The following is a 23934-nucleotide window of genomic DNA, read 5'->3' on the forward strand; positions in this document are numbered from 1 at the left end:
GCATTAAATTTCATCTAGCTATAGTTGTTCTATATCAGCATTATGGAATAAAACTCAAAGGTATACCCAATTGGTTAATTACAAATGTATGGAGGCATTTTCCAACTCAATTATCTACCTCAAATTGACCACGTTGTTTCTTTCTACTCCCTTATTACCAAGACTTTAATTTTTTTTTTAATTTTAAAATCAGCTTCAACTATTCTAGCATATTACTAAGTAGTTAATGCTTTCCCCAGAAGAGACTAATTCTTCTCTCAAATCAAATTAATCCATTGATTCAAGCTTGTGGATGTTCATTCTTTTAACCATGGGATTAAATGTGTATTGTGCAATCATCTGTAGCCATGAGATACTTAGACAATGCTTGAGTGGTTGTCAGGGAGACAATGTGAACATCCAATCTGCTGCAATATTGAGCTAAGTGCGTGCATGCGCACACACATACAATAGCTGTCAATCAGCTTATAAAATATGTGTCAGGTAGAGAGATCTTTTTATCTCTTCAAGGGCATTACTAATTAAGGGTATATAGGTTAAATGTGTGTATGTGAACACATTTCATTTGCATTAAATTCTCAGCATGTTTTCTGTTCACAGTGATAATAGTATATGTTTTTTTTTTTTTTAATGTTTACCTATTTTTGAGAGAGACAGAGACAGAATGTGAGTGGGTTAGGGGCAGAGAGAAAGGGAGACACAGAATCTAAAGCAGGCTCCAGGCTCCGAGCTGTCGCACAGAGCCCGATGCGAGGCTTGAATTCAACAAGCGGTGAGATCATGACCTGAGCCAAAGTCATACGCTCAACCGACTGAGCCACCCAAGCATCCCAATATTTTATGTTTTAATGGTATTTTTCACCACAGAGCTCATGGACTCCAGTAAATATTCCATGAAGTATATAGCAGATACTATTATTAAATATATTTATTCTGATATAATCTCAGCAAAGAAACTTACAGACTTAAAGTCACAAGAAGGAAAACAATTAATATGGATTATTTCAGTTAATCATCCCAATAAGCAACAGTCCTTTGGTATAGTTATTTTTATCTTACGCATCAGGAAACCCTATCATAGAAATGAATAACTTGTCTATGGGCACACAACTATTAGTTATACTGAAGTATGAAGAACCAAGTACATAAAAAATAACATTTGTGCTCAGTTCTCTCTGATTCAAATGTTTAAACGCTATATTTTACAGTTCTCCTATTAGATTCTAGCTTCTTGCTTTGTTTTCTCTATATTAATGACTATGTTCTTCAAACTGGTAAGAATGTAACTGTAAAGTTTTAAAAAACAAACCAAGAGCAAATGTTTCTCTGAAAGATTTAAAACACCAACCTCCAAAAAATTCTTGCTTGATTACTATCTAGATTTGAATCTTCTGATTCTAGTTCTACTTAGGATGCCTGTATAATTGTTTTTTTCTTGAAAACTCCTACTCTCTCAAATTTTAATTGAAGCTTAGCCTCCTCTGTGAAGCCTTTCTTGATCTCCTAATGGAGGAAAAAAGAGAGAAAAATAAACAGTCCTTTTTCCTCTTATATGACTCTTGTATCTTGCACACGGCTTCACTAAAACAAACATAAATGTTTGCACAATTAATTTTCTTAGAGTCTGTAGATTCTTTGGAGAACATTTAAAAATCTTCATAGCACAATGTTTCTGAGACTTCAGCCTCCATCAGAATCATCTGAATGAACCCTGTCACCCAGGGATTCCGATTCACTAGGTCTGAGGTGCGCCCACAAATGTGCATTTCTAACAAGTTCACAGTTGATGTTGATCCTGTTGGTATGGTCCACAGTTTGAGATTCACTCATGTATCAGCTGAAACATAAAAACATGTTTAATGAACACCTTGCTTTAGACTGATCTTTATTCCTCAGAACAGGTTGCCCATAAGATTTCCATATGGAGACTGGTGATTTAATAAACATCGGGTATGAAGCTCATTCCCACACAGAGAGATGGGAGGATTATAAGAAATTATAGAAATATACTTCAGGTTTTGTCTTCCTCTCTAATCTCCTAACCTATTATTTCACACTGCAAGTAGGAAGTAGAAGGGTAGACTGTTAACTTGGGAAGAATCTTTAAAAAGGCACTTCAGATTTCTGTTTCTTCTGCTTTGAGTCTTTAGGTACTTTTGATGTGTTTACCAAAAATACAATACAAAACTAATTTTAGTTTGCATTTTTTTTGGTGGGGAGGTAATATCATAAAATAGAAATTAGACTTGGCTTTTAAGTACTTTATGGAGGCCACTAAATTTGAAATAGTTGTCTGTGCCTACACGAAATTAAATTAATTAATCAGTGTTCTTCACTAAAGTCATTTCATATTTTGTATTATAATTGATTTGTTATGTTTTATTTAAATGACCAAAATGGCCTATTGGGATATTATTTAGGCCCAGTACAGTGTTGCTCTCCTCAAGCTTTGGGTTTGGGTCTCTTACAACTTCCATACCTTTTTCCATATATTTTCAAGGTACTCTGATCCTTGATTTAATCTCCTGTCCTGTTCAAATTGGTTTTCAGGGAAGGTTCTAATGTTACTATGATTTTAAGTCACACTGCCTTCCTTGGTATTTGTTGGAAGTTTAATTCCTCATTTATTTCCATAAGTGTTTATTTACTTATTTTGAGAGAGAGAGAGAGAGAGAGAGATCACACCAGCTCGGAAAGGGCAGAGAGAGAGAGAGAGAGAGAGAGAGAGAGAGAGAGAGAGAGAGAGAGAATCCCAAGCAGGCTCCATGCTGCCAGCACAGAGCCCATCACAGGCTTGATCTCACAAACCACGAGATCATGACCTGAGCTTAAATCGAGTCAGACGTTCAAATGACTGAGCCACACAGATGCCCCTGCTTCCTCATTTATAATAGTTGGATAAATCAAGACTTTTGTCAAATACCTGTCATTAAAGAAATGGCAAACACACAGATGCACATACACACTAATATATTTTACCGCTAACTCCATATATTTATGAATCCCAATTTCTTATAAGACCTTCCTTGCATCCTGCAAAATCAAGTGTGACAGAGGATTTATAATCAGTTATTATAGCACAAGCATGGCTTTTGTGTCTGCTACTTATTTCTGTGTCCTTTCACAATGAAGGAATATAATCAGAATCATTAACTCCACATTGGAAGTGACACTTTTGGCTACCCAAGTCACCAAATCTGCCACCTAGGACGATGTCTGACAATGTAGTCATTGAATAAAACATATGATGAGACACTATTCTGCAAGTTAACCAATAATTAATTCTAGAAATATGTTTCTTTTAATATTACATTTCTCCTCCATTAATTCTACGGTAATTAATACCATAATACATTTAACTACCCAAAAAACTACCTTTTAAAAGAGACATCAATATTAAGCAATCACTTTTGGAATGACCCCACATGGCCCTAATATGCCTGCAGGGCAAAAAGTCATAATTTAATTGTTCATGAGAATGAGAATTTTTGATCAGGTACTTAAATTATATTTATGATAATTTCCTGTGATTACTCCTGAAGTTAAGCAAGAGACATAACCCATGTCCTAAACACCAAAAGAGGATCCAAACATCTTTTTTTTTTCAGTTGTCCTGTATCAATCCATTTTTTGCTTTGTGATCTGAATAGGTTTGCTTTATAATGGGGTGTCAAGACTTAAAGTTTAGGGCCCTACAAAATGAATCCAGAGTAGAGTGCTCAAGAACCTAACGGGCCCAGGTTAACAAAAATGCCATCCATCTGTTGGTGTTTACTGAGTTTATTACAGGTCATGGAAACTAAACTACTTCCTCAGGTTTTCATACCTTTGCATGGCAGCGGAAGTCTCTCAGTCACAGTAGCATTGACATGTTGTACTGGATAATCCTTTGTTTGGGTTATTTGCCCTTTGCATTGTAAGATGTTTAATAGTATCACTGGCCTCCACATATAGATACCAGTAGCACCTTTCTAGTTGTAACAACTAAAACTGTTTCCAAACATTTATAATCGTGCCCTGAGGAGGCAAAAATGTTCTAGTTGAGAACTGCTGTATTAAAAGATGTATCCTCTTGTATGTTTTCCTCTCAAAAAAACTTCCAGATTCTTTTTACAATTTATGCATTGTTTCCCTGGGAATCTTCAGGATGTGTATTCCAGAATTTCTCTCAGAAGGAAAAATATAATATTTCAGACTGGAGGCTATTCCAATACAGAAAATTATTTTTTAAAAAGTTATATTCAGATCACCAAACTATGAATTTGAAAATAATCAAATTTAGTACATTTCCTTATTGTTCACACCCCCCAAAATGTAACAAAATTTAATCTGATGATACAGTTTAAAGGAGAGGTTACATATGTAGCCCACAGAGAAATCTATACCAACATAACCCAAACATAAATGGGAAAAACGTTATTGATGGCATAAGTTAATCAATAGATCAGGAAGTGCCAATAATAGATTTCTTCATCATGAACTATACTGCATAACACACACAGCATTGCCATTACCGTTATCAAATAATGGGCTACAGCTTCCTGTTGTGTAGTTTAGTGACACAGAGGGACACCACACAAGAGTAAAGGTAATAGCCTCTGAGGGACAAACATGTGTCATTAGACTTTGCTAAGATTTTTCAAATTAAGGCTGCATTACATCCTCAGAGGCCAATCAACAAGAATTTCCCATTCTTGTGGCTTTTCATTGGCTTACAGTCTCATAGGCTTCTCTCATCCTATGCTGTTTATGAAACATTAAACCCCGGGTCAGGGTTTGTAAGTGTCATTTTAGAAATAAGATCTGTTAATGATATAATTTGATGCTCAGCGATCATAGGGACTTGTTTTTTCTTTGGGAAAATAAATCATGGACAAAACAACATGATATATGTGTTGCAAACCCTACATGATGTATGAGTTGGGAACCCTGACCTTTCTGACCATGTATTTGTTTTGTTCTTCGGGGAATCTCTAATCTTCTCCTGTGACTGACTCCTTTGTTAACTACAAGTTTGTATGTTTAATTAGTGTAAGAATACAGACCACTGTGTAGGTAAAAGACACATTCAACTCCACACCCCAGGTATACACATAGACATTGAAATGCCCAGACTGTCCCTGCTTCTGTCTCTAGGTGCTAAGGAACTCTCACAGACTCCCCTGCTCACTTTAAGGTCGGTAACTTCATCAAGTCCCGTACATGCCAAGCACCGAGTTACAGCATCTGGCTGCAAAGCTGTTTAATCTCTCTGGGAGTTTATTGGTTTAAATCCATGACTAACAGTCATATAAAAAATATGGCAAAACCAGATGTCTTTAAACTCCTATACTTTCTGAAGCTTGAGTACATTTCTCTGCATTTTCTCAAGCTTTCTCACGTTCCGAAGAAATTCAAACATAATTCTTCTCTGTTCTGCTCTATTCCTCTTTGTGTTTCCATACAAAGGCACCAGGGATTCAGATCTATAAGACATGTACTCAGTTTCTTGACCTGGAAAACTTCTAAAAAGTTACTGTGCTTGAGGCTGTTACTATACTACAGCTCCATTTCAGCCTCAGAAGAGCTGACAAGAGGGTTTATCATGAATGGATACTGTATTATTTCTGCCTTGATTTTATAAATCTCTTAGACCATATCTCTACAGATAAAGCATATTTGTGAAAATGGATCTGAGAGGTAAAAATGACAAAACACGCCCTTAATTATCCTTATCATATGACTAATGGTGACTTGGTTCATATTGCTCTTTCTTGCGTAAGAGTATTAGTTGATAAGATGCACAACAGTCTTCCAGGACTGTCCTAAAAACATTAAATAAGTCTAGTCACTCAAGTTTAAATGGTACCCAGATAATTACTTCTATTGTCCCCATTTTGAAAGGTGATGAGGTACGTAGAGATTAAGGGACTTGACTAACGTTCATCGCTAGAAAGTGAAGACTGGGACTTGATACTAACCTTCCTAGTTGTAAGATTATGCACTTAACTCCCATGCTAGTCTTCCTAAATGCTTCAAATAGCTCATCAGGAACTGTCTGTGTATCTGTATGCATACGCATGTGTCTGTCTATATGTGATGTTATGCATGGTCAAATGAGATATTAAAAATATTCCAGAAACTTTGCTTAATGGTGGCATGGTCACAGGAAACATTGTGCCTTCAAACATTTAAACTTCATTAGAACCTGCTGCATATTTGATTTTTCATAACCACCTGGTTCTAGTTTGGTGGTATGCCACAGAATGTCAAATCTTGGCAAAATCGACTGCACTTTTCTAATGTGGATCTGCCACTACTTGTAGGAAACAGGATACATTATTAATCTAACACTGAGCGCTATACTCATTTCTTCCAAATACTGTGTAGTGTCTGTGAAGGTTTGTTGATTTGTGTTTTGTCATTGTTCTTCCCGAGCTGTTAAAAAGATGTTTCATTTGCACCTTTGTTCGAACCCCCAAATACCTCAAACCTTACCTCTTGGGAATTGGTTGCCTCTATTTTATTTATATAGTACTTCAGTGAAGTAATGCTTTGAAGAAGGGATATTGGATTTTCTTTTTTTTGCCAATGTTATTTTTCCACCTCTAAGATGATATGTTGTTAATAAAGTGGAAAGTGTATTACCATGTATGGCTACAGACCCCTAAAGTTAATATCCAATAACTCAGTCAGCTATATATCTTAGAAACCCATCTGTTAACCTGATTATATTACCAGTAAATTCATTTTTGAGGTATAATTGACATATTACACTATATTAGTTTCAGGTTTACAATGTAATGAATTGATACACTGCAAAATGATCACCACAGTAAGGCCAGTCTCCAACTGTCACTACAAAATTGCAAAAAAAAAAAAAAATTTGTTTTTTTTTTTTGGTTGTGATGAAAACTTTTGGGAGATACTCTCCTGGCAATTTCCAAGTGTGCACTACAATATTATTGACTACAGTTATGATGCTGTACAGTATATACCCATGATTTCTTTGTTTTATACCTGAAAGTTTGTACCTTTTGACCCCCTTCACGTGCTTTGCCCACACCAAACCCTCCTCCCCACCAGAAACCACCATTCTGTTCTCTGTATCAATGAGTTTTGTTTTGTTAGCTGGTTTTGTTTCCTATGTTCCAAAAAATAAGTGAAATCATGCAATGTTTGTCTTTCTCTGTCTGACTTATTTCGCTTATAGTGTAATTCCCTCAGAGTCCATTCATGTTGTCACAAATGGCAAGATTTCATTCTTTTTTATGGCTGAGCAGTATTCCATTGTATATATATTTACCACATCTTCTTCATCCATCATCCAGTCATAGACAGGTGGTTTCCATAACGTGGCTCTTGTAAACAATGTGGCAGTGAACACAGGGGTCCAATATTTTTTGTTCAAATTACTATCTTTGTTCTTGCTTAAATGCCTAGTAGTAGAATTGCTGGATCACATGGTAGTTCTGTTTTTAATTTTTTGAGGACACTCCATATTGTTTTCCATAGTGATTGTACCAATTTATATTCACACCAACAGTGTATGAGGGTTCTTTTTTCTCTACATCCTCGCCAACATTTGTTATTACTTGTCTTTTTGGTAATAGCTATTTCAACAGATATGAGTTGGCATATCATTGTGGTTTTGATTTGCATTTCTCTGATGACTAGTGATGTTGAGCATGTTTTCATGTGTCTTTTGGCCATATCTGGATGTCTTCTTTAGGGAAAAAAAATGTCTATTCAGATCCTCTGCCCTATTTACTTTTTTTCCTACTTAGTTGTATGAGTTCTTTACATACTATGGATACTAACTCCTTATCAGATGTATGATTTGCAAATATGTCTTCCCAATAAGTAGGTGCCTTCTCATTTTCTTGATGATTTTATTTGTTGTGCAGATTTTTAGTTTGATTTATTCCCATATGTTTATTTCTGCTTTTGTTGCCTTTGCTTTTGGAGTCCTATTCCAAAAAAAATTATTGCCAAGACCAATGCAATGGGATAAATTCCCTATATTTTCTTCCAGGAGTTTTGTGGATTCAGGTTTTCTACTCAAATCTTTACTCCATTTTGAGTTAATTTTTGTGTATGGTGTGAGGTAGGAGTTTAGTTTCATTCTTTTGCATGTAGCTATCCAGTTTTCCCAACTTCATTTGCTGAAGATACTCTCCTTTCACCATTGCATATTCTTGCCTCCTTGTCATAAATTAATTGACTGTATATGCATGAGTTTACTTCTGGGATCTCAACTGTTTCACTGATGGATATGTCTGTTTTTATGCCAGTATAAAACTGTTTTGATTATAGTAGCTTGCAATATAGCTTAAAATCAGGGAGCATGATGCCTCCAGCTTTATTTTTCTTTCTCAAGATTGCTTTTGTTATCTGGGGTCTTTTGTTTTTCCACAGAAATTTAGGATTATTTGTTCTACTACTATGAAAAACTGCCATTGGATTATTTTTTGAGACATTTATTCTGTCCTGTAAGCACCTGGAATTTTGATAAGGATTTCATTGAAACTGTAGATTGCTTTGGGTAGTATGGACATTTTAACAACATTCTTCCAATCCATGAGCATGGAATATATTTCCATTTCTTTTGTGTCTTCTTCAATTTCTATCATCAATATCTTATAGTCTTCAGTGTGTATGTATTTCAATTTCTTGTTTAAATTTATTCCTAGGTATTTGATTCTTTTTGGTTCAATTATAAATAGGATTGTTTTTTTTTAATTTCTCTTTCTAAAAATTTGTTGTTAGTGTATAGAAATACAACAGATTTTTCTATCTTGATTTTGTACTCTGCAACTTTATTGAATGCATTTAGTAGTTCAAACAGTTGTATTTTGTTTTTGTAAAGTCTTTAGGGTTTTCTATATATAAAATCATGTTCACAAATAGTGACAGTTTTACTTTTTCCTTTCCAACTTAGATGTCTTTTAAATTTTATAAATTTTTTTGTATTTATATTTTGTTATTGTCTAATTCTTGATTTTAGGAGAAAAGCTTTCAACATATCACCATGGAGTATGATGTTAGCCATGGGTTCTTTATGTATGATCCTAATTATGTTGAGGTACATTCCCTCTACACCCACTTTGTTGAGAGTTTTTATCATAAATGATGTTGAATTTTATCAAATGCCTTTTCTGCATCTATCAAGAGGATGATACGATTTTTATTCTTTACTTTGTTAATATAGTGAGCCCGATATGGGGCTCAAACTCACGAGCCGTGAGATCATGATACGAGCCCAAGTCAGACATCTAACCGACTGAGCCCCCCAGGCACCCGTGTAATGTTCTTTTTTTAAAAAAAAATTTTTTTTGTAGTGTCAAAGATGGTGTCCTTTGGCCTCTGTTCCTGAGAGCACTTCTGTAGCCTCTAGGTGTGTGGCAAAGCTCAAGTCTGCTCCTCAGGCTGATGTTACAGGGCAAGTGAATAGGAGGACTGTAAGTGTGTTTCAGTCTGTTGTCTGTGCAGTGTACCAGAAACTTCTGTTCAACTGCAAATATCTTAGGAATCTCGGGGATCCATAGAGTTAATTTCTACAGTTTTTCAAAAATTAGCATGAAAGGAACATAAAGAACTTAAACTTAGTTCTTTGCCAGCTGTGTGACTTTAGACCTTTTGCTCAACCTCCTTATACTTCAGGTTTTCCCATTTGTAAAATGAGGAAATTGAAGAAGTGATCTCAAAGTATTTGGGGTTCTATTTTCCTTCCCTCAATAAATTCAAAGGACGCTAAAATTTAACACGTGATAAATGAGCCAATTAGAAAGATAAATACATTACCCTAATCAGATTAATAGTAGTAGCATTTTGTACAGGATGGAGAGAATCTTGGAGAGATTTAGCAAATTTCCTCCTTTCTGATGTTCCTTCTTGCTGGGCTGGCTGGGTATGAAATGAGCTCCTGCTAAAAAGAATGTCTGAAATTTGAGAGTAAAATATGATAAGAATGTGGAAAAACTTCATTAAGAAATCTTAAATTTTCTCCAGAATCTTTGTTTTTGTTTTGCTATTTACTAATATGCTTTCTGTTTTCCTAGCACATATTAAGCATTTAATAAATTATAGATATTAAATACTTTTATGATATGAATTTCTATGGAGGAAACTTGAAGTAAAAATTAAACAAATGATTAATTCCATTTAAAAATAAGCAATTTGAGTACAGGCATTAAAACCATTTTTCTTAAATCCACATATGGATTTTCAGATTCTAACATGGGATCTAGCATAGAATAGGAAATTAATGAGTGCATGTTCAATGATTGAATAAGACTAATCCTACCTATGAGACTCAGTAAAGTCATGATAATAACAACCACAACAACCACAAGCATTTATTTAGTAACTTTTATGTATATTAAGCACTTTTCAATTGTTATCACAAAATTGTTGTGATTCTCACTCTCACCAACAATGAATGAGAATTATCTTTGGTCCATCTTTTTGCCAGTGCTTATTATTGTTAAACTTTTAAGTTTTTGGTAATCTTGTGAAGGAATAATGATATGTCCTTTGTGTTTCATTTATTTTATGTTGGATGCTAATTATTAGAATATCTTCCATAAGTTTATTAGTTATTTGGATTTTTTTGTGGAAAGTGCTTATTGAATTCATTATCCATTTCCTATTGAGTCTTTTTATCTGTTGATTTACAAAAGTTTTTATTATATTCTGCATAGTAATCCTTTGCTGATAACGTTGAAAATGTGTTCCCCATTTCACTACTTGATTTTCACTCTCCTTGGTATATTTTGGTGAACAGAATTTTTTAAATTTTAATTATCAAATTCATCAAATTTTCCTTTATGGTTAATGCTTCCAGTGACTAGTTTAATGAGATATCATCCCTGTCCCCAAGGTCATGAAGATTTTTTTATATTATCTAACACAGGCTTTATTATTCTGCCTTTCAAATGTGAGTCTCTATTTATGTGAAATGATTGTAGTATATGATTTGAAGCAGACATTAATATTTAACTTTGTACATAGGGTCACCCAATTGTCCTTGCAAGCTTTTAAAGAATCTGTCCTTTAATTGGAAAGATCATACATGTGTGTTGGGAAAACTATGACACCAATACTAGACCTAGAAGTCCTCCATTCACAAATAATAGTTGCACATCTACTATTCCAGCTATTATTGACTGGGTTATTCAAACTACTATAAAAAAAAAATCCCAATTTCTCTGGCTTAAAAGCAATCCATTATGGGTCAGCAAGGATTCTCTACAAGAATTGGTCAAATGCCCCTACTCAATCAGTCAGAAGCCAGATATCCAATCCCACCAAATGATCAGAGGTCAGAAATATTTGGTGAATAGGGGTAATGAAAAATAATCTACTTTGCTGATCATAATGTATATAGCTTCCCATCCCTCCGGTCAGCAACATATTACTCTCTCTCCTCCCAGGGGAGGCAATTAAAAAATCCATTCCAAGTTTATGCCATCAAGCTCAAAGTCCAGGATTATGGGTATGGTAGGCCGGATGCCTTGCCTCTCTATTCCACTCCCCTCCTGCTCACCAAGTAACATCCTTGTCCTAATCTCTGGTAACTGTGAACATGTTATGTTACATTGTAAAAGAGATTTGAAGATGTAATTAAGATTGTAAACCTTAAAGATATTACCTACTGGCCAAATCTAATCTCAAAAGCAAAGCACTGTCTCTAAGTAGAGGCAGAATGGTGATAATCCAGAGCAGATTAGGGTGTTTCTCTGCCTAGTGCCCATTATCTATCAGGGGTTTCTAAAATCTATTAGACACTGAGAAGGCTCTTAATGTCCTTTGATTAGGCCCTAGGGTTGCTGTCTGGTTGGGGTCCTTGCTTTGCATTCCATATCCTCCATGGGCACTGAAAATTTGACCTCCTTTGCAAAGTTTCCTACTATTTCCTATTGGTGGGGTCATAAGGTTGTTTCATGTCTCAGTCACAGACCTTTTGTCTGGACTGATAGCTTCTTTAAAAATACACCTGTTTTAGGAAACTATTTGATCCCATGTTTTTTTGATCCCATGAACCAAAAGCCACATCCATGCTTCTTTTAAATATATACTACTTAAATTTCTAGATATGCTTCTAAGACGTATTTCTGTATTTCTGTTTCTTTATCTTACTCCTCTGTCTCCACCCCTCCCCAGCCTACCTAATTGTGAAATATATGAGCCTATCAGACTCAAGTGAAAAAGCAGTATTTTCCTGAGCCATGTTGTCCAATTTGGAATCTCTACTTTTATTATGTCTTTTTCTGATCCATTTGTGTTTCAATATTCTAGAACTAATTATACTTTTACATTTCTGTGAGGCCATGAAGGGCAGAGGCTTGGTGTGATTCACCTTGAATATTCATTTTTTTAGCACATAGCTTTGTAAATAGTTGTTGGCTCACTAAGGTTATATTAAACTCATGATAGTATCTGAAAGGGTTAATAGGCCCAACTGCTTATTTAACTCAGAAAGGCTTCAGTTGCAAAAACAAAAGAGTCCACCATGGTCTATAATCATTTACACTCCGATTAGGGATTTAGGCAATTGGGAGGTTGTAGTAAATGAATTGATCATTAAAATAATGTATGGTTACTTGGGCCAATGCTGCAAATTCTATACCTCTGGATATAAAGGAAATGTTTTTCTGCCAACAGCATTGTGAGAAGTGTACAAAATATAGTGTCTAGACCTTTCCTATTCGCAAAGAACCATCCCAACTTTGCAGAGCAGACAAGGCCAAAGCATATATTACCCCAGCTGGAAAAGTTTGAATAGAATTAAGCTACAGTTTATAATATTGGGAAGCTGCCTGCAATTAAAAAAAAATTAACACACAAAGTGACAAGTACAGATGCAATGTCTGTAGAATTTTTATGCGATATGAAAACTAATAATCCTGTGCTTCAGTTTTTGTGGAAAGAATGCCTGTAATCTATTTTCTAATTTTTTTTCATTAATGTCTTTGTGATCTAGCAAGCAGCACTTCTTATGCAAAAATGAGTGTCTCTGTGTCTGAAGGTTGTATTTAGACAAAATTCTTCATAAAGTCAGTGTTCAGTGGCAATTAAATATGACTCACTCCACGTTAAAACTTTGCAAAGCATTTGCTAAAATGAGCTTACAAAGATCCATTTTAAAAGGTGGGCCTATAAAAATCTGGAATAGCAGAAATGAATTGAAAACAAATTTTATTTTAATGTTTTTATTTTCAGTTATGTATTGCATAATTTTATTTTAAAAACAATTTTTCATCTCTTGGAAAATACAATCTCGGTGAGCCCCATGTACTGTATCTTGCTCTCTCGTAAACCCCATGCTAGGATGATTTTACTAAAACATTTTACTAAAACAGTTGCCAGCTTTGTTTTACCTCTTGATGCAGAGCGTGGGCTGGCAGAAGCCCTCTCAAAATGTTACTTTGATTTTATGTTCTTGGGTTTTTTAAATCACAGCTTGATGACCCTGAGTCTTAACAGGTTTGTTTTGAGACCCTTCTTCAACCTTGATATTCTTAGTGAATTTTGTAAGGTTGTTTATAATATATATTAAGTAAAGCCATTGTTGTTGTTGCTTGCTACTTTATTTTGCCCCCTGTCCCCCATCCTTTGCTAATTTAACTTCTGAGGATTGGTACCTTGCTCAAAATAACACCCTCCATCATCATCAGTCTTATTGCAAATGTAAAGAGCTTCCTATACCATCAATAGTGGTAGTTTCAGTGTTCAGTAGTTTCAGTTTGAGATATCACAAATGGTATTTAACTCTCTGTCTGGGCATTTAGTTGGCATTTTGCATCGTGTGTGTGTGTGTGTGTGTGTGTGTGTGTGTGTGTGTGTGTTCCCATCTAACCAACATTAATAAACCCTACTGGCCAACTCTCAGCTCTGTCTCTACAGGTGCTGAATTATGTGGGTCCCTGTAGGACTACATTCATCTTAGCAGGCCATTAAACTTCTTGCATCCTTACTCAGATACAAGAAATCTAAAGGTAATCACTTTTATAACTTCTCATGGATGCAAATCTTCTTGGAGCTATAAGGTGTCATTTTGTTTTAAAATAATTACTTCTGCTTCTCCCTATTAAAAAAAAAACTGGAAACAACCAGATCAATATGGAGTGCCTATGAAACATTTGGCAAGTCTGCCATTTTTTTTTTTTCATTTTCTATTTGGTATGTACATCTTGCCTTATACTACAGTTTTGGAGATGGTGTTTAGGTAGTTGCTTCCTCTGTTTAGTCATCCTGGTAACTATTTAAAAACTACAGAGTAAAATGGTATCATAAGAAGAGAGAAAATAATGGGGAAAAAAAGCTTGGGTCCTTAAAGTTCACTGCTCCCTGGGAATCAAAGAGAAGGGCTGGCAATAGTAGAAGACAAGGCTGATTCCAGCTCCTATCTTCATGTGATTATCATGTGGAGTCAACTGGTATTCACCTTGGTGACAGGCTTGTGTCCTGATTATGACTGTATCACTGTACATCTAGCCACAAACTTGGTACATAATAGTTATCAATATATTTCTATTGAAGAGATGTAGTAAAAAGCAGCCCCTCTGCCTTTTTCTTCTTATGCATTAACCATTATCTTGTTATCTCATTAACCATCTTATGAAGCTCACTTATTTGCTAAGACAGTGTAGATACTTTGTTTGCAACATCTAATTAATCTTACCACATCCCTTAAGGTAGGCATTATTATCACTCTACTGCAGACTAGGAAATTGTGGCTCAGAGGGATTGAAAGACTGGCCCAAGGTGATACAACCATTAAATGATAGGACATGGATTTGAAACCTTGTTTGCCTGTCTGCAAAGCCTGTGGGACAGCTATATCTTTCATATTAGTGCTGCAAATGGCAAACTTATCTTTTAGAGCAAAATATGACATCATGGAAATCTCCTGTTTGCACCAGACAAAAACCTACTAGGCTGGCAAATAAATAATCACAGGAATTTTATTATAAGAATGCATAATTTTATTCTGAAACCCAATGATGGCAGACATTCAGTTATTCCTCAAGAGAAGCCAAAATCAGGAATTGGGAAAACCCAGGAAATGAGATCATTCACTTATAAAGCTTTTAGTCTAGAGGGAATACAGGGGTTAGGTGAATAATCACACAACCACATGTAAAAGTGTCGTGTATTAAGGGCGTTGCAGGAGAAATCTGTGGGGCTGTGAGAAAATTTTGATTCACCCTTGCGTAGAAGATTTCATGTGCCCTGATATGAACATTGAAGACTAATTAGCTAGGATTAAAATAAGTAAGAACATTGCAACTCAAAATTCTCTTCCCTTTCAAGACTGCACCCAAGTTAGTACTTTCAGAAGATCTTTAATCCTCCCAATGGAAATTGCATCCCATTTTTTGCTCATCCTTTTATTTCACGCCACAGTAGTGCAATTTATAATTATTTGTTTACGTGTGTTGATTTTTAAAATACCTATTTCTCCCACTCTTCTATATTATTAATATAAATGCCTTGGCCACGTTTGAGAAGGTACCTGCCTTAAGGCAATCATCTGTGACCACAGTCATAAGTCATGAATAACAACATTGCTGCCCAGGTGATCAGTGGTGTGCAGGGGTAGAAGGTGCAGTTTACATTGAATATTTGAAATTTTGAATATTTGTTGAGATTCCACTTTAGCATTATGCTGAAGACTTGGGATATGTATATAAACACAGGCAAAGCTGCCCTTTCAAAGTTCACAATCTAGCAGGAGGAGCCAGGTAATACCCAAACACATTTGTAACCCACATAATATTCCAGAAGATGATTACTGTGGAGAAAGGGAAAAGGGAGCAAAAACAAGAAGTTGCAATGATAAATTAAGATTGTTTGGAAGACCTCTTTGAAAATACGATATTTTACCAAAGAGCTGATGGAGTTAGGGACACAAGATATGTAGATGACTAAGTCCTCAAAAAAGGGGGGTTCATGACTTGGAAGACACCCAAAGAGCTTTACATGCAATGCTGTGGCTTCTACCCTCTGTTTTTTTCATGTTTCCCCTTCTAGATAAGGCCATTTTGCTTTTCTTCTCTTAGGTCTTTCCAGATTGCCAGCATGGCCATGTTGTAATTCAATGTAATACAACAGAGATGGTGATGGCAATTTTTCAAAAAATATTAGTGTACCATCAAAGTCTTGCACAATTACCAAGTGTACCATCAAAGTCTTGCATCAAAGTCTTGCACAATTTACAAGTGTACCATCAAAGTTTTGCACAAAATACAATTTAGTGGTGGACTCTTCTGTTATGAGCTAAATGTGGACTAACTACTGACACTGTTTCCACCAAATCAATCAGAAAAGATGGAAAAATGAGTATATATGAACTGGTATATGTCTATACTATTCTATAACAGAAGTAAAGAGCCAATAAAACTCTCAATATGGTACTAATTAGTTAGTGTACTTTCATAAATGTATTCACTGATAATTTAAGTAAGAGGTTAACTTAATGTCTACAATGTAGTTGGTTCTATGTTAAGCATAAGAAATACCATGGAAAACAAGGTTGCCACATAAATGGAGATAAAATGTGTAGTGAGGATGCAGATATTAAAGAAACATTTGTAGTCTCAATTTCATATCTATGCATTGGTTCCCAAACCAGATAACCAACTCCTTCTGGAAGGAGCTGTGTGCCTCTGTATCTCAGAAACAGATATGATGCAATGATCACAGTGAGCACTAATTCAGTTCAAATTGTCAATATATAATGATAGAGCTGCACTCATAGTCAAAACTCATCTAGTTTACCTAATACCCTCTGCCACCACCATATTGTAGTGCTAATAACACTAAGAAATGTAAAAAGAGTTACATGAGATTGTAGACCTAGTTAGTTTCAGTGTTTGAATGTGAAATGAGAATATCTGGGTACTATTTGTATTACATCATCCCATTGCATTTGTCCTCATTCTTTCTCCTCCTCATTAAAATGGCTCAGTCAAGAAATGTGTGTGGATGTATATAAATTGCACACAGACACAGAGACATACACACATGATTTAAATAAGCCTTACCTATTGTAAACCTTGCCTGTTTATAAGCATAATGTGAGTAAATATTATTCTTTTAAAGTTTTTGTCTAAAATCTTACCATCTGGGTGAGCCATATTCTCACAATACCCGTAGTTTAACACCATCCATCCTTCAAATTCCATCCTGCATCTCACCTTCTTTGCAAAGCTGTTCCTGAAATCATAGCTGACAATATCTCCCTGGAGTTTATACTTATTATAATTCAAGTAGCACCAAGCCTAATTCCTTGCACATAATCAACATTTAGCAATTAATTCTGAGTTAAATATGTATACAGTTTAGAAGCACCTGGGTGGCTTAGTCAGTTAAGTGCCCAACCTGATTTCAGCGCAGGTCATGATCTCGCGGTTCATGAGTTTGAGCCCCACATTTAGCTCCACACTGGCATTGTAGAGCCTGCTTGGGATTCTCTCTCTCTCTGTCTCTCTCTCTCTCTGACCCCTCTGTCAAAATAAATAAATAAACTTTAAAAATATGTATATAGTTTATGACCTAATTAGACCATAATTTTCTCAAAGGTAAGAAGCATATTTTATACTGGTTTATTTCATCCACAGTTTCCAGCACAGCTGTAAGTAAAGAGACACTTACAAGACTTTGTAACTGGAAATGACCTTCAGAATAATATAATTTGGCCTCCTCATTTTTATAGAAGACAGAACATATTTTTAACAAAATAAGACTTTTTCTAGGCAATTAAGCTAGTTAGCTGTGTTGAGATTAAAATCCCGGTCTCATATCATTCTGATATACCATATTGAATTCCTCAATTGATATTCAATCAATATTTGTTGAACTGAACTGAACTTTGAAGTGTGTGTGTGTGAGAGACTATGTAAGGTGTATTTCTACTGAGATGAATTTAAAATATTATTGATAGTATGTATCTGGTTGCAAAGTCAGATATAATAAGTAAAATGGAGAGAGGTCTATACCTCATACAACCCACTCAGGTACTTTAAATAGAATAAATATTTGAAAAAAATCATGATGACAATGAAGATAGTTATTCTCATCGTGTCAAGATTGGCATTTTTGTTCTGCATCATGAATATCTGACAGTCGTCAGCTTGAGTCACCACCCATGACATTTGCTTCTCTTAAATACTATTGTTAAAAAAAAAAATGTTTAGCCCTCCTCCTTTCTTTGATTTATACATCACCCTGCTTAAAAAGTCTTTCTGAAGCTCTCCAAGCTTGCTTTCAGTTCTTCCTTAGAAGTCATGTGACAGGAATTTGTCAAGAAGAGACATTAAGAAGGGTGTACCATATGGTAAAAGAACCACAGAATTTAATAAAGGCCAATGCCTTTCTTTTACACAGGAGAAACAGAGGCACAGAATGAGAAAGCACTCTTTCTCAGGTTACATAGTTGGAAGTAGAACTGGAGAAAGAACTCAGGCCCCTCTTTTCAAGTTTTTAATGCACGTTCCCTCATAGAGATGAAATCAGGAAAAAATATAGGATGAGTAAATTCTGGTAGAGATCTTATTTTGTATACTTTTAAATCATAGTATATGTGGTAAATATGGTATATTGGCTTTAAATAGCCAATTACATTTTGTTTGTTTATTTATCACCATTTAAATTTTAATTTTTCCCACATACTTACCATGTGCCGTATACTTCACTCCTGTGTCTAACTCCAAATTTCGACCTGGTACCTGGTACCACTTTCCTTCTGTCTAAAGTACTTCCTTTAACATTCCTGTATTGCTTGTCAGGTAGTGATGAAGACTTTCACATTCTGTATTTATGGAAAAGATATTATTTTACCTTCACTGTGAAAAAATATTTTTGTGGGATATAGGATCCTAAGTTAACAGGTTGTTGGTTGTCTTCTTTTTTTTTTTTTTTTTCCACCAGTATTTTACAGATGTGGCTTCATTTTCTTCCATTTGTAATTTTCCCAACAAAGAGTCTCTTATCTTTTCCTCTATAGGTAATGTTTTTCTGTGCAATGCTTGTAAGATTTAAACTAGGTTTTTTTTTTTAATTTTCTTTAATCTTTGTTTATTTTTGAGAGAGAGACACAGTGTGAGCAGGGGGGGAGCAGAGGAAGAGGGAGACACAGAATCCGAACTAGGCTCCTGGCCTTGAGCTGTCAGCACAGAGCCCGGCGGGGGCTCGAACTCACAAACCATGAGATCAAGACCTGAGCCAAAGTCGGACACTCAACCGACTGAGCCACCTGGGTACCCCAATGTATCACTAGTTTTAAGCAATATGATTATGATGTCACTTTGTAGGTTTTTTTTTTTTCTTTTCTCATTATTTCCCCAGGTTCATTAGCTCCTTTAACCAGTAGGTTCATAGTTCTCATTAAATTTGGAAAAAAAATTAGTTATTATTTATGCAAGTTTTTTTTCTGTCCATTCTGTCTCAATTCTGAGACATCATTACATATATTTTATGATCCTTAAGTTGCCTCATAGCTAATGGATGCTTTGTTAACTTCCTTTTATTATTTTATTTTATTTATTTTATTTTATTTTATTTTATTTTATTTTATTTTATTTTCTATTTTAAAATGGATAGTTCCATTCTGGATTGTTTATATTTCTATGTCTTTGAGTTATATTTGCATCTGTAATATCTAAGCTGGTTTTAATCCTACCAAGTGTATTTTGCATCTGAGATAACACATTTTGCATCTTTAGAAGTTCAATTTGATCATTTTTTAAATTTTTATTTTATTTTATTTTTAAATATGAAATTTATTGTCAAATTGGTTTCCATACAACACCCAGTGCTCATCCCAAAAGGTGCCCTCCTCAATACCCATCACCCACCCTCCCCTCCCTCCCACCCCCCATCAACCCTCAGTTTGTTCTCAGTTTTTAAGAATCTCTTATGCTTTGACTCCCTCCCTCTCTAACGTCTTTTTTCCTTCCCCTCCCCCATCAATTTGATCATTTTCATATCTTCTATATCTCTTAACATATCCATGCCTTTCATTTACCTCCTTGAACATATGGAGTATATTTATAATAGCAGTTCAACATCTTTTTCTATTAATTCTTTCATCTAAGTCAACTTAGGGTCTGTCTCTATTAACTGATGTTTCTTTCCACTATAGGTCAAATGTTCCTGCTTCTTTCCATGACCAGTAATTTCCTATTGGATGCCAGACATTGTAAAGTTTATGCTAGTGGTTGCTGGATTTTTTTTCTGTCATTGTTTCTTGCAATATTTGTGGTCTTGGTTTTGTATACAGTTAAGTTATGTGGTATAATTTAATTTCTTTTAAAATTTTCTTTTTAGTTTATTTACTGGGTGCAAAGCAGCCATTAGTCTGCAGCTCATTAGACCTCACTACCGAGGCAATACCCTTTGTGGTCACTGCTCAACGGCCCATTTGTTAGGAAGTCTGCCCATTCTGTTTGGTGGGAACATGAACTTTTCCTCTTGTGTGAGCAACAGGGATTTGTGCATCTCCTCCTATCTGCTGATTCTTCTTCCAGACTCGGTAGTTTCCTCACACTTGTGTACTAATCAGTACTCATCTAATGGCTTACATGGAAACCTCGGCAGTTCTCTGGAGCCCTCTGTACGACTCTCTCCTCTCTGTATTCTGCATCTCAAATTCTAGCCTTTTTGCCTCCCCAAAATTGAAATACTGTCTCCTCAACTCAAGCAGAACAGGAAGCTCTTGGATTTCTTCTCCATGTACTGTGGCCTGGAATCTCTCTCCAGGTGGTCAGTTAGGAGAGTCATAGATATCATCTCATTTGTTTACCTTCTTTCACAGATCACTGTCCTACACTGTCCGTGGTCCACACTGAAAACTAGTGTATCTAAGTTGAAGCTGCCATAAAAAGTGCCATAGATGGTGTGGCTCATGAATAAGAGAAACTGATTCCTCATAGTTCTGGAGGCTGAAAGTCTGAGATCAGGATGGTAGCACAATCAGGTTCTGGGGAGAAATCTCTTCTGGGTTGCAGATTGTCAACTTCTTGTTTATCCTCATATAGCAGAAAAAGAGAACTCTGTGCTCTTCATTCTTTTATAAGGGCACCAGTTCATCATGGGTTCTCCATACCTATGACCTCAGCCAAACCTAAATACCTCCTAAAGGCTATGAATCCAAGTACCATCATACTGGGGATCAGCCTTTGACATAAGAATTTGGGGCAGAAGGTGGAGCACAGACCCTCAATGCATAGCACCTTGGTTCATATGTTTTATTCATTTTTATCCATTTTTTATTTTCTGGATTCTCTTAACTTTTTATGGATGCATAAAATGTTTAGGATTGAATTCTATTTTTAACATTTTGTTTAACCTAGAGAGTAGCCAGCTTAACTTTCAGCAAGTGATACTTTATTTTTTTAACTCTCATTCTTAGGCTCTCAAAAATGTGTCCTATTAAGTGTGGCTTGGGTATTTTCTTCTTCTTTAATTTTCTTTTTTTCCCCTAAATCCCATAGGCATCATTGTATCAGATGGGGAAAGGCTTTTGCAAAGCTACTAATTAGGTATATATATATTTTTAATTCTGACTTTGATTTTCAGCTAGACAAGTTTTAGAGGACATAAAGGATTCGTGAAAATTAAGTAGAAGACATAAAAGTCTAGTCAGGTGGGCTGATTCAGATTGTTTACAACTTTATTGCTGTGTGAGAGAACTTGGATTATATCTAGTAGAGAGTGGGAATCCAAGAGGTTCTGAAGCAGGAAGGTCTCATCAAACCTATACATAAGAGGATTACTTTGGCTACAGGATAAACTGAGATGTTGTGATTGGATGCGAGGATGCTTGGAGGGTAAAGCTCATTCTAGGCATGAAATAAAGACTAAGATTAACACTGTGATGTTTTGTATACAAATCCCTATTAAATTAAGGGATGAATTTAATTGACAAGCATTGAAATTAACACTGAGTCCCCAGTACAAATGATGGATGGCTTTGGGGAAAAAAAAGTGTTATCTCTACTGAGAAAGCTGAACTCATACTACTGAATTCATACTACTGGGAAGTTCAAAATGAAATGACGGCTTATTTCCCAAGCAACCAGGATGTGACAGGCACCTCTATCACCTGGATCTGTTCCCCAGAGCAGAGGCTTGCTGGGGAAAGATGAGATGTTAGGCTTGCACAATGCCACTTAGTAGTGCTAAGTTTTTAAGATGAGCACACACATCTAGACTATTTTCCAGTAACAAATTACTTCTGTATCACTTGCCCACGCCGTTCCTTAAACCTACATGGCGCATCACTGTGGGGAAGAACATCAGCTTTACTTTTTCTCCTAAACATTTTATCAGATTGACTTGTGTTTTTTTGTTAAACAGGAGATTAATTAAACTAGCTCTTTAAATTGATGAAAATCATTAGCATGAGGCAAGTAAAGTATTTATGGTTGTGTGGGAAGAAGCATGAGCAGGAGAATCAGTGGAAATTCAAACCAGCCATGAACTCATATTTGGGAGCTTTCAATAAAAAAATAAAATTATTTCTCTGGTCCTTTCCCAAGGCCATGTCTCAAAAGATGATCACTGTGAAAAAGAAGAGCATGGAGTATTTTCTAAAAGGTAAGGGGAATTTTTTTTTATATGGAAACAGAAGGATGCCCCATGATTCTCTATAGATGCACATGCATTTTGGGGGAGGATAGGATGATAGGCACTCAATGAGATCAGTGTGTGGGACCACTGAAATGATGAATATTGATCAATACTGGGCAGGTAGCCCAGTAGAGGAGAGAGAAGGCTATATTAAGAGTTTGGAGAAGACAGCTTGATTTATGTTCCCAAATGATCACCTGCATGAGCCTGGGCTAATCACCTCACCTCTCAAGACTCACTTTCCTTATCTATAAAATGGGAAGAACAGAGTTAATTTGAGCTAAGTTCCCTTTTACTTCTAATTTCTCTCAATTCTTTGTTTCATGCTCAGGGCATTACGTCCTTAACGTGTAAAAGGACATTATATCCTTAACATGCTTTGTGGGCTTTGTAGAACTCAGTAGGGAGGCTTGTGTATAGATACACTGTGAATGAGCCTCTATGACTTTGTGCATATGAGAGAGAGAGAGGGAGAGAGGAGGATGCATTTTCCATCTTTCCATTTTTGGTAAGATATACATTTGTTAAGAAACTATTTTTTGCTGGGTAATGGAGTTTTACAGAAGGAAATAAATGATTTGTGTCTATTAAAGAAGCAAGGGCAACAACTGCACATTTTTGAGAGCCCCATTAAATTGTGTTCTGTTTCTCGCACTGTCTCTGTTCATTTGGATGAAAACTGAAGTGCACAATAAAAGGCTGAATTAAGTGAAGAGCTAAATGAACCAATTAATTCTTTTTTTCCTCCAATACAATGAAGGTGCAAACAGAATGTAGAGTAGCCTGAAGTTGACCCTTGCATATCTTTTAATGTGACTTTTTCTGAAAGGCACAAAATCTGTGGTCCTGCTCCCCTCTAGTCTCAGACCTATACACAATACTCAAAGTAAAGGGGCTTTGACAATAAAATATAATTATGTTTTTAATGAAGTAACAGTCACATTGAATACATGAATTTTCTTCAGCCCCCTATGTTTGGCCTGACACTGGTCTCTAATATTCTCAACTCTACAAAGCTTTAGCGTAGGACATTTGGCTTGCTCAGTTGGTGGAGCTTGCAACCCTTTATCTTGGGGTTGTTGAGTTCAAGCCCCATGTTGAGTGTAGAGATTACTTAAAAATAAAATAAATTAAATAAAATAAATAAAACGCTTTAGTGTGAAGCTTAAATTTCTTGATAATATTCTCACGTCTAAAGGGCATCAATGTAATCCTAAATTTCTTGGTAATTTTTCATGAGTTTAAGAGACAGCAGTAGAATATATGGTTTGCAGTGTATCCATAGAATATTGGATTCAAACAAAGTTGATGTTTAAT

General features: G+C 35.6%; 1 protein-coding gene across 7 annotated transcripts in view; it reads left to right on the forward strand.

Moving 5' to 3' along the window:
• LRRC4C (leucine rich repeat containing 4C) overlaps window positions 1–23934 on the forward strand; it is a 1200301-nt gene that overhangs the window by 955076 nt on the left and 221291 nt on the right. Inside the window, exon 6 of one of the 7 annotated variants that reach the window (XM_053899824.1) lies at window positions 22527–22584. The exons of the other annotated variants lie outside the window; for them this stretch is intronic. The gene's annotated coding sequence lies outside the window, so the exon portion shown is untranslated. The remainder of the gene's footprint in view (window positions 1–22526; window positions 22585–23934) is intronic. 7 annotated transcript variants of the gene reach the window in all.

The sequence above is a fragment of the Panthera pardus genome, unplaced genomic scaffold, assembly GCF_024362965.1.
Source record: "Panthera pardus isolate Hobbes unplaced genomic scaffold, ASM2436296v1 HiC_scaffold_12, whole genome shotgun sequence".
NCBI lineage: Eukaryota > Metazoa > Chordata > Mammalia > Carnivora > Felidae > Panthera > Panthera pardus.